Below are 10,980 nucleotides of genomic sequence, written 5' to 3' on the forward strand. Positions count from 1 at the left end.
GTTATAACTTACTGTAAAAACCATGCCATGCTTCTGTTTATATAATGTTTTAAAAATCAAACTATTTAAAGATGCAATATAGGTATACTAAAAAAACAGGCTATTGAATATTTTTTTTTGTTCTATATTCCAGATTCTGATGTGCTTGGCAGTGTTGAATGTGGCGTACGCAATGACCGCCGCACAACCAGCCAGAGTGGTGACAAATGAGGACATGAAAACTGCTGAAACATCGTATGCCCATTTGCCATTTTCTTATGGTTTCGGTGGATATCCACGGTACTCGCCTTATGGATACAGAAGTGGTTTAGGTATTGAATTACTTTAAATAGCCAAAAATAAAAAAAATAAAAACTCCAGAAGAATTTTGCATACCTTATACATATAAATATGTATTATATTTATTTTTTGATAATAAATAATATTTGATTTTCAGGTGTTCCAATCGGTTACCCAACTCCGTATTCCCACTCATTTGGTTATTCGGATGACTACCCACATTATCTGCCTCAATTCAAATAAGCTACAGCGATAACATATTATTACTTACAAGATATCAAACATAATCTCAAATTCAAACTTATTTCTTATAATATGCAATTGTAAAAAATAAATAAAAATATCCGTTTGAAAGTTTTATTTGTTTCATGTGTTTGTTGTTAAAAAAATATAAATTATGTATTTTAAGTGTTAATAAAAATACAACTAGGTGTAGTTAGGTTAGTAGGTTACAGATTTAAATTGATTTATTTTTATATCGTATTCAATTTTGTTTGGTTGAGATATATTATACAAAATTACAAACACAGTTTCAATGATTAATTTTATGATTTTCGATTTATCAAATCTGGATATCAATTTGATGTTTGCACAAAAAACTCTAGATAGATTCAACGGCTATGTTGAAATTCATTCGGATTAATAGCCGGTGTAAATCCAATATCGTTAAATTTTACTTAAAAAAAATATTCTGAATTTAAAAAGAAAATCATAAAAGTAATCATTGTAATAATAGTTGTTTTAATAAGTAATGATTTTAAGGTTTTTTTAAAAAAAATATGTTTTTAAATACATTTTATATGACATTTCTTTTCTTATTATAATAGCAATATTATAATCTGTAACCAATAACAACCATTTAGGTCCGAGTGGGTCACTATAATAGATGTGTTAAATGTGAATTCCATTATAGCGGAATATCATTGTATACAAAAAACAATTCTGAGCAGAGACCGTCTGATAGCCTAATATATAATTCATGATATGTACTTACTGTTATTAAAGTAACTTATTTTACCGTTAGTTTTATGGTAGGTTAATTTAATTGTTATCGAAAATATTGCATTAATTCTAATAATCTATATATATAAAAATGGAGCAAAAAATGTAAAATAGTTCGTCAATTGAGAACTTCTGGGCCGATTTGACTCCAATTTTTGTTCAATCGTTCGTAATTGCCAGGAGAAATTTTTACAAAAAAAAAAAAATGTTGGAAAACCCTTTTTTAAAATTTAAAAAAAAAAAATTCTTTTGATGTTTTATTTTTTGCGTTCCGAAATATTTTTTCGAATTGAAAAAGCTACAGCAAGCTTTAGCTTATAAAATTGTCCATATGACATAATTAATCCTTAAAATGGGCCGGGGGGCCAACATTAAAAAAATGGATCAACATGGAGAAATTTGTCGTGTATTGAATATTAGGTATTAATATTATGTTTCACTATATAAAGTTAAGTTTAAATTTTGTAAAGTTATAATTAACGTATCGTTTTTATTCTGTTCGATTTAATTTATAGCCCTAAATACTCTTTCTTTACATAAAACGCAATAGTCGATAGAAGAGATAAAATTTAGGTTTTATCTATATGAATTATGATTTTTCCATTATTACGACTTAATTTTTCTTTTTCCGTTGTTGGCGTTACCAGAAAAACTGAGTGAGTACAATTTTATTTTATTTTAATTATTAGCAATCATTTATTTAATACCTTCATTTCTTATAACATGAATGTTTAATTAATCTAATCATTATTAGAAAAAGTAAATGCCAATATTATTTAAATTTTTTGTTGTCATGGTAAAAAATAAATTAAAAATTATCCATTCATGTATAATATTGTTGACATAAAAATAAAAAATTAAAAAATAATATTATTATAATTAAAATTTTAACATGGGTTTACTACATGGGCGAATAACCTTATTTCGCTCCCTTAATTCCAACAGCAGTGGTGGCGGAATATCAAAGGCCAAAATTAACACAAAGTGAGGGCAACCTAACCGATACCAAACGAACCACATACATTTTTATTAATTTACTTTATAGGAGGCGAAGACAAGAAAAAAAAAGAAAATTTGGTTATTTTGTTACTTTTATAGGCCGTCATCGTTCACAATACTCCATTACTCTTTCAATCATATGCCAGTATATCACATCCCTACACACTCACAATATTACTTATTATACATATTATTTTACAAAAACATTCATTCGAAATAATTTATACGGCAAAACAATGTTTATCGCAGGTAGGTTGCCTACCTGATAATATACTGATCGTATTATCACAATCAAGTCTCTTATATAGAGATGGCATTTTTAATGGGCAACGAAGTGCACGGGATCAGCTTATTTCTGTTATAACATATTATTGATATTAGTTTTTGAGTCAGTATCACCTTGCCGTAGAATAGTGTAAATAATTAATAGCTTAAAATGAATATAAATATTTTGAAAAATATGTCATTGCTCACTGTACAGTATATAATATACATCCAATTCTTAAATCCCCGAGAACAATGGAAGAATTGCAACGGAATAACTGACATCTTAGACTCTGAGCGAAGCGATGAATGTATTGATTTTACAATAATGTGTGTTTTTATATATATTTATTATTTTTATTTTTTATGTTTTTTTGTGTCTGTCATCACGGTTCTTGCAATAAAAGTGCTTCAATTTTCTTCATTAGCAGCTTTTGAGGTAGGAAAGTGAATCTAGTTGGTGCATGAGGGAGGTCAAAATTTAAAATTACCCAATAGTTTTCAAAAGCAACAGGAAAAACAAACAAAAAAATTAAGGAAAAACGGAACTTGTATGCAAAACCATTTTTCGAAAAAATCGATTTTGGTTTTTAGTGTAACTCTAACAAAAATGACCGTAGATACATGAATTTTTCACTGAATATTTGTTTAAGCATTTTCTATATACCATAAAATTTTCAAAATATTTTGATTTGGGTTGAACTATTTATAGACAAATGAAATTTTCCATTATTATTTGTTTTATTTAAACCTAAGTCGATAAAAAAATTTTTGCTATGTCAAACAACTTAAAATGTAATACAAGGTTCCTTGTAAGTTACAATTAATGGAAATTAAAAAAAAAGTTGAGGGTACATCCACAATAATTTTTTATGAGCGTTTAAACTTAGAATTTTGACGAAATTCGTAAGAATCATGAGAATTAGCAAATTATATTAAGTTAGAAATTCATAAAAAATTTTCTTTTTATGTCTAAGATTTAAAAATTTAACACAAGATTTCTTACAAGTTTGTCTACCTTTATCAAAAAAAAATTTCTACCGGAAAGTCAAATTAAATTTTTATGAGCGTTTGAAGTTGAATTTTGTTTGAATATTGTTTATTACGTTTAAATATTTAATAATTGGTCATAGTAAAATTGTGCATAATATGTGTCAAAAACTCTGAAAACTTATTTAAGACAAATATATTTATGTACACGTAACTGTTCATTATTTGGGTTACGACGTTAAGGATATGTTAGATAACTTCTTCAAATATTTTGTTTTATATTAATCACATAAGTATACTCTAGCGATGGTTGCAGGCGTTGCAGCAGCCGTAAGAAAAGAAATATGAGGAAAAAAGAAGTCCGACAACGAAATACGAAAACAGATACTTAGGCATCATTACGAGAGTATACAAGGAACCAAACACGTCTAGTGTTCTGAAGTAGGCGAGAATCGCGATTTATCTTACGCCCTGGCAGAATTTTCACCGAATCAGGTATATGGTATGCCTGCATCTTATTGTATATTATAGTAACGAATTCAAGGCCACATTTTCAGGTTCTCGAATCACTAATTATTACCATAATACGTGGTGAATTAACTAAAAACATATTATCCTTCGTAACGTATAAGACCCATATATACTATATAGCAATAAATAAATATCAAAAAATGGGTAATACTTAACTTATTATTTCTACCAATGACTGTATTCGGACAAAATGTTACTGCTTCTTAAACTCACTGCTTAGTTTCCGCCTCTACTTATACACCTCTACTTATACACCTCTATTGTCAATATTTCAAATGAAATTCTATGAAAAATTCTTGTACATACAGCCCTTCATCATTTGTACTTAAGGTGAATTAGACAGAATCTGACAGAAAATTGTGCCATTAGATTATGAGAAATCGAGTGAAATAATTGTTATCTACATTAGTTTAAAAAAAACTAATAGGTAATAATTGAAAATGTCCCACGAATAGCTCAACACATGTCAAAATATTTTGAAAATCGCATGGTAAAATGTGGAAAATGCTAATACTGCTAAATCTGTTGAAATCCGATTTTAAGTAAAAACATTTTGGTTTTTCTCGGCTTTTGGAAACTACTGAGAATTAAAAATTTTGACTTCCCGAATGCATCAACTAGGAAAAGGTACTGAAGTTGAAGACTGAAGTATTATTTCAAATACTACACAATACACAAAAAACACATATCATTGTAAAATCAATTCGTTCATCATTCCTCTCAGATTCTAATATCCAATTTTCTTGAGCCAATTAATGTTTGACCTCTTTAAAATTCAAAATTTAAAACAATTGGTCTCGAGGGGCACACTGCACATCCTTGAGTGTAGAACCCATGTGCCAAATCGCAGAACTATGAGTGCAACAGATTTGACTGTGAATAACTTATAAAAACACACTTGAACATTAATTTATGTACTCGCACTACTGTGCTTATTAATTATTATACAGTAACATATCGAATCAAATATCAGGATATGAATACTGGGAAATATCTTAAATAATAAGAAATATTATTTAAGTAGATAGCACATTTATTAGAGAAAAGGTCAAACAAACGTTAACGGCTTCGGTTAGCGACATCGTGTCCAATTTGTCTGGCGGCAAAGGCAGCGGGTCGGTTTCGTAGGCCGTATCGCAGTTTTACTTTTGCGATCATAAAATTATAGCTAACAGTATTGTTTAGTCCATTAATTTTAATACCATTTGAACGACAAATCTGATACTTAATTTCATTCGGAATGTGATGCCTTGTAATATTTGTGTTTATCGATTTGTTCACTGACTAGATCAAAGTAGAGCCTAAATAGTAAATAATGATAGGTTGAGGCTTGCAATTTTCATGGCACATTCGTACCAAAAAAATATTGTTTTTTCATGAGATGAAAAAAACGTCATGTGTGAGCTATTATTATGAGCTGAAAAAAAGCTGTAAATACCACTTTCCAAGTCTCAAAAAATCTACTGATATAATTTATATTGACAATGGTAAAGTAGTTGGTAAGTTTATTAACTTCTGATGAATCAACATTCATTTTTAATTGTAAAACCAGACTCTGCCCTTAAAAAAATATAAAATATAGCGGTATAATGATGGCTACCAAGATGATTTTAGTGTACCTCAGCTTAAGGGAAAATCGGCGTCGGTGTAACCTAGTTTGTAAACTAATTTGACCGAGATGGACAATTCACCTGATGGTGGATTGGATATATAGCACATGGTATAAATAGAAATTGTTTCAAACTCTACTCTCTGAACTTTCCTGGTATCTCTATGAACAAATTGAAATTATCACAAACTTTTAAAGTAGTTTTCGAGTATATAAGCAACAAAACATATATTTAACTCTCATATTAGTTTTAAGATATAATTTCTTTTTTTCGGGCCTTGGGGCCATAAATAATACGATTCGATTCATGTTTTTATTCTTCGTCTGTCTAAATATCTAATGTCAATCATTTGCAAGCAAAAGAAAATTTTCTATTTCTATTTTGAATCTTAAAATCCATGTGTGAGCATCTCTTCCGTGAAACTTTACCAATTTTTCTTTGGTAATACCTTATTTTGAGTGTTATGAATATGAACATTTAAAAATGTATAATATTATTTTTAAGATTTTATTTTAGATGAATATTTGATATTATAAATAAACCACAATTTGCCTTAAAATAATAGATAGTTTTTATTTTTTATTATTTTTATTAGCTTCAAACAAAAGTTATTATATCTTGAGAATTAATTGAATATCTTAAACTTAATAATAAAACTTAACTACTTAATAATTTATATATTATGACATTAAATATGTAAATAACATGATGTGAATCTACTGAAGGTATACCGTGTGATATATGTGTTATGGAATGGGAAAGGCGGGGAGTGGGCTTTGGTTTAATAAGGATGTGAGCGCAATTAGAATAGATAGTTAAATGCGATTTTACTTGTACTTGCAACTTGCTTCAAACGATTATTGTGCAATTAATATCAACAAAAACAATTTTATGTTGGTGGTTTTTCCATTCATAGTAATTGAAACTATGTATCTACCCACTAGTATTACTATACCTATACAGTAAACAAAATAAAATAATAATAATTATTATAATGATGTAAAATGATTTCTTAAGATGCAAAATAATAGTACCAATTTTATGTTTGGATATTACCAGATGGTTTATTCTGATAAGTATTTAACATTTTCACGATTATAATATTTGAACGTATAAGAAATTTTAAAGTTACAAGTAATATAAAAGCTTATACACTTTTAGCAACAAATAATTCATTTTTCATGCAAAGCACACAGTTAGTTACAACGAAAACCCACAAATAATGACAACACAATTTTTTTTTTGAACAAATTTATTTTAAAATTTAAAATTTAAGAAAAATGTCTTACGTCATACAAAAACTACAAAAAATAATTTATAATAGAAAACAACGCAAAATAAAATGATTATATTCTGAATCCAGGGCGAATTAAACAAATTTAGGTAAGATAGGCCAAAAAAATAAAAAAGGCTATCTCTGACTTATTACGTTTTAAAGGAATAGTAAAATATTAATAAATAAAGTGAAATACAACATGTTCTCGCGACACTACTGTACCTACTTGATAATTATGTTTTAATCAAATTACTACTGAAGAGTAATATCAATGGATATTTTCTCTTATCATGTGAACTCATGTCAAAAATGTTATTACTCAAATTTACTTATTGTATTATATTAAATATAGATTGTAAATAAACATTTTTAATACAAAAAAAAAAAAATCAAATTACTATGAATTATATGTTATGAATATTATTAGCCTGTAAAATTTACAAATAATAAAAATAATATTACTATAAACAAACCATCGTTCTAATGAGGAATGTTCCATTAAATAACCTTAAGTTCAGCCACAGGGAAGAATATACTTGCGGTTATCCTTGGTCGAGTTTCAATTGCGTATTTATGTTGTATCGATCATTAATTATTACTTAACAGTCTATTGTTTAAAAAAACCTATTATTAGTGGAAAATTAGAATAAAAGGACGAGTAGAGTCAATTGAAAATCAGTCGAATTGTTTTGTGTTAAAAGACAAGTTTAAAATTCTTTAAAATTCTTAACAAAAATCAAGAAAAATGTCTGCTACATTCACCATGGTAAGTTAAGTCTTCTTGTTAATATTTAAATATTAATTTTATTTTTTCAATCGTATTAACACATATTGGTATGAATTAGATTTTTTTAGTTCTAAATAATTAAAAAAATACAACATTAATATAAGTTCACATAATCTGTGAAAATTTGGGGTCTCATGGTTGACCTATTCTGCTCGTTTTGTACATAGGTTTCTATTTAAGTGAGAAGCCTATGCCACATTTATTATTATATTTAGGTAGGTAACTTCTTAGTAAAAATATACATTTAATTCATAATGTTAAGTTCTAACTTCTAACTATAAGTCAAAACACCTTTTCTGATCCCGACCTATTATAATAAGTTATAAGTTATTTTTGTTTATGGTAAACCTAGAAATAAAAATAATTTTTTTTCTTTGTATGAGATTTCCTAGTAATAGACACTGGAACTCGTATTTGCTCGCTTGGTAGAATCTGCCAAATTATTCAATTTTTTCGGTTATTAGAACATTTTCCAGAAAATATATAAGAAGTATAACAAAGAAAACTCAAAAAAACTAAAAGTTTTAATTTTTTTTAAAGATGAATTTTTTTAGTATAAAAATTAAACCATAGTTGTTATCAATGTTATCTAAAGTTTTTTTTGTTTATTATTTTAATATTTTTAAGTGTTAATTTGAGTGCTTAAAATGAAGTATTTAAATGCTTTTTTCAGCGCTTATTTTGATGATTATAAGTGGTATAAGTCCCAAACTCTGATTATAACTTACAAGTAGAAACTATGCCATGGTTCCTTTTACCTATGTATAGTTTTAAAAATCAAATTATTTAAAAAGGCAATATATTCTAAAAAAGGCTATTGAAAATATGTTTTATTCTATATTCCAGATTATGATGTGCTTGGCAGTGTTGAATGTCGCTTTCGCAATGCCCGCCGCACAACCGGCCGCGCAATCAGCCGGACAGGTTACAAATGATGACATGAAAGCTGCAGAAACATCGTATGCCTATTTGCCATATTCGTATGGTTTCGGTGGATATCCACGGTACTTGCCTTACGGATACAGAAGTGGTTTAGGTATTGAATTACTTTAAATAGCCAAAAATAAAAAATAAAAACTCAAGAAGAATACCTATTGCTCATACAAAAAATCATATTTTTAATTAATTATTGATAGTAAATACTGTTTGATTTTCAGGTGTTTCAATCGGCTACCCAACTTCGTATTCCCACTCATTTAGATATTCAGATGACTACCCGTATTATATATCTCAATTCAAATAGACCACATGGACAACATATTGTTACCTACAGGATATCCGAACATAATCTCAAATTCAAACTTATTTCTTATAATATGTAATGGTTAAATAAATAAAAACATCTGGTTTAAATTTTGTGTTATTGTTAAAAAAAAATACAAATGATGTACTTCAAGTGTTGATACAAATGCAGTTGGGTTTAGTTACAGATTTAAAATTTATATTTTTATGGACTAAATTCAATTTGATTCGATTCAAAATAGTTATATTGCTTTATTCTTTCTCATAGACTAATTTAAAAACAATTCGTTTTTTTTTTTTACCTATTTACATTTAACAGTTGATTATGAATTACTGATGGCTGACAGAAAAATACAATTGATAGCTTGAAAGTTGAAACAGTTAAGACAAATAAAAACAATTATGTTTTGTAGGACATTTATTTATCTTTGTCAAAATTCGGTGTTGATTTTATGTACAATTATGAACTATACGTGTACCATACTGATCTGGACATCTGGTGCATATTCCATATACTATTTTACAAAATAAATTTACTGCAAATTAATAAAATAAGCAATAGACTAGTACCACAGGTACTGCGGTAAAATATTACAAAGTCTATAATCAATTATTATCGGTACATATTATGTGCTTTTCGAAGAACATAATTTAATGGATGCAACATAGATGCATGGCTGTATGTCGTAATACTATAAGGAGTGTAATAGTCATAAAACAACAACATTCGGACGTTCTCGTGTTGTCTTTAGGCCCGTGGACTTTGTGTTGTCACAGTAAAACTGACGGAGACATAGGCGCATAGTCAAGCACATTAACTATAAAAACACATGAAAATACATGATATTTTACATGTTTTATGGTAAAGTGTATTTTTAAATAGCGTGTGGCTGACACATTTTCAAAAAATGTTAAAACCATTTTGTGTATTTCTGGGTATTTTATTTCATTTCACATAATTAATTACAGCAGTTGCTAAATGCGAATACAATATGAGTGCACACAATTTAAATTTTATTGTATCATACGGCCATGACATAACATTGCTGCAATGACAAAAGAGTTAGTTTTCAACGTTTTATTTAACAACACAACAAATTTCATAAATTTAATTAATGCGAATTCCATTACTACGCTTTTAAAAGTTATCGGGATTCGAGAAATACTCAACTGTATAGACTATGGATGAAAGTTGATCATTTTTGTTACCTATAATGGCAGTAAATATATGTATAAAAAAAAATGCTCGTCATTTAAGTTAATAAACAATTTCAAATTACTAATGCTTTTAATGTTAAAAATAATCAAAAGGCATGCAATGATGAACATACTTTTACTACAGTGCTTAATTTGAGTTAAGATATGGATGGAAATAATTTATTATATTCAACATTTTCATTTATTTTTTTAAGCTATTGTTGTTTGAATTGTTTAAAAAAATTAAATGTACCTAACAAACGTAATTGAGCCACAAAAAGAAACTGCTCATCTCCTAGTGTGAAAATGTAGTGCCCTATAATGTCTTTATAATATTATGCTTATTATAGTTATTATGCACTTGAAACAATATATTTAATTGATGGTTGTTGTGTTTGAAAAAATTGTTTGTTTAATAATATTTTTCAAAAAGTATCGAGTTTAAAAAGATCTTACTACAAGCTTATTAATTTTCAACTGTTTGTTCAAACTTTTAAATGCTGTAATATTAACTTACGAGTTTTTTATGTAGGTTGATACATAGTATTATATTATTGAAATGTTTAAAATAAAAATAAAATGGTATTAAATACAATTCTCCGTGTACAAAAATGTACCCAGGAAGTTAAAAATATGTAAAAAAAGTTTTTTAAATTATGAAAATGTAGAAATAGATACCTATTATAAACAAATTACTGCAATGTAAATATTTTAAATTAAATATTATACATTAAAATTTTTTTGAATACAATTATATTTTTTGAATTTTAGTATCTTAAAGTAACTATTTTTATCTTTTAAAT

The sequence above is a fragment of the Myzus persicae genome, unplaced genomic scaffold (genome assembly GCF_001856785.1).
Source record: "Myzus persicae strain clone G006 unplaced genomic scaffold, MPER_G0061.0, whole genome shotgun sequence".
NCBI classification, from domain to species: Eukaryota; Metazoa; Arthropoda; class Insecta; order Hemiptera; family Aphididae; genus Myzus; species Myzus persicae.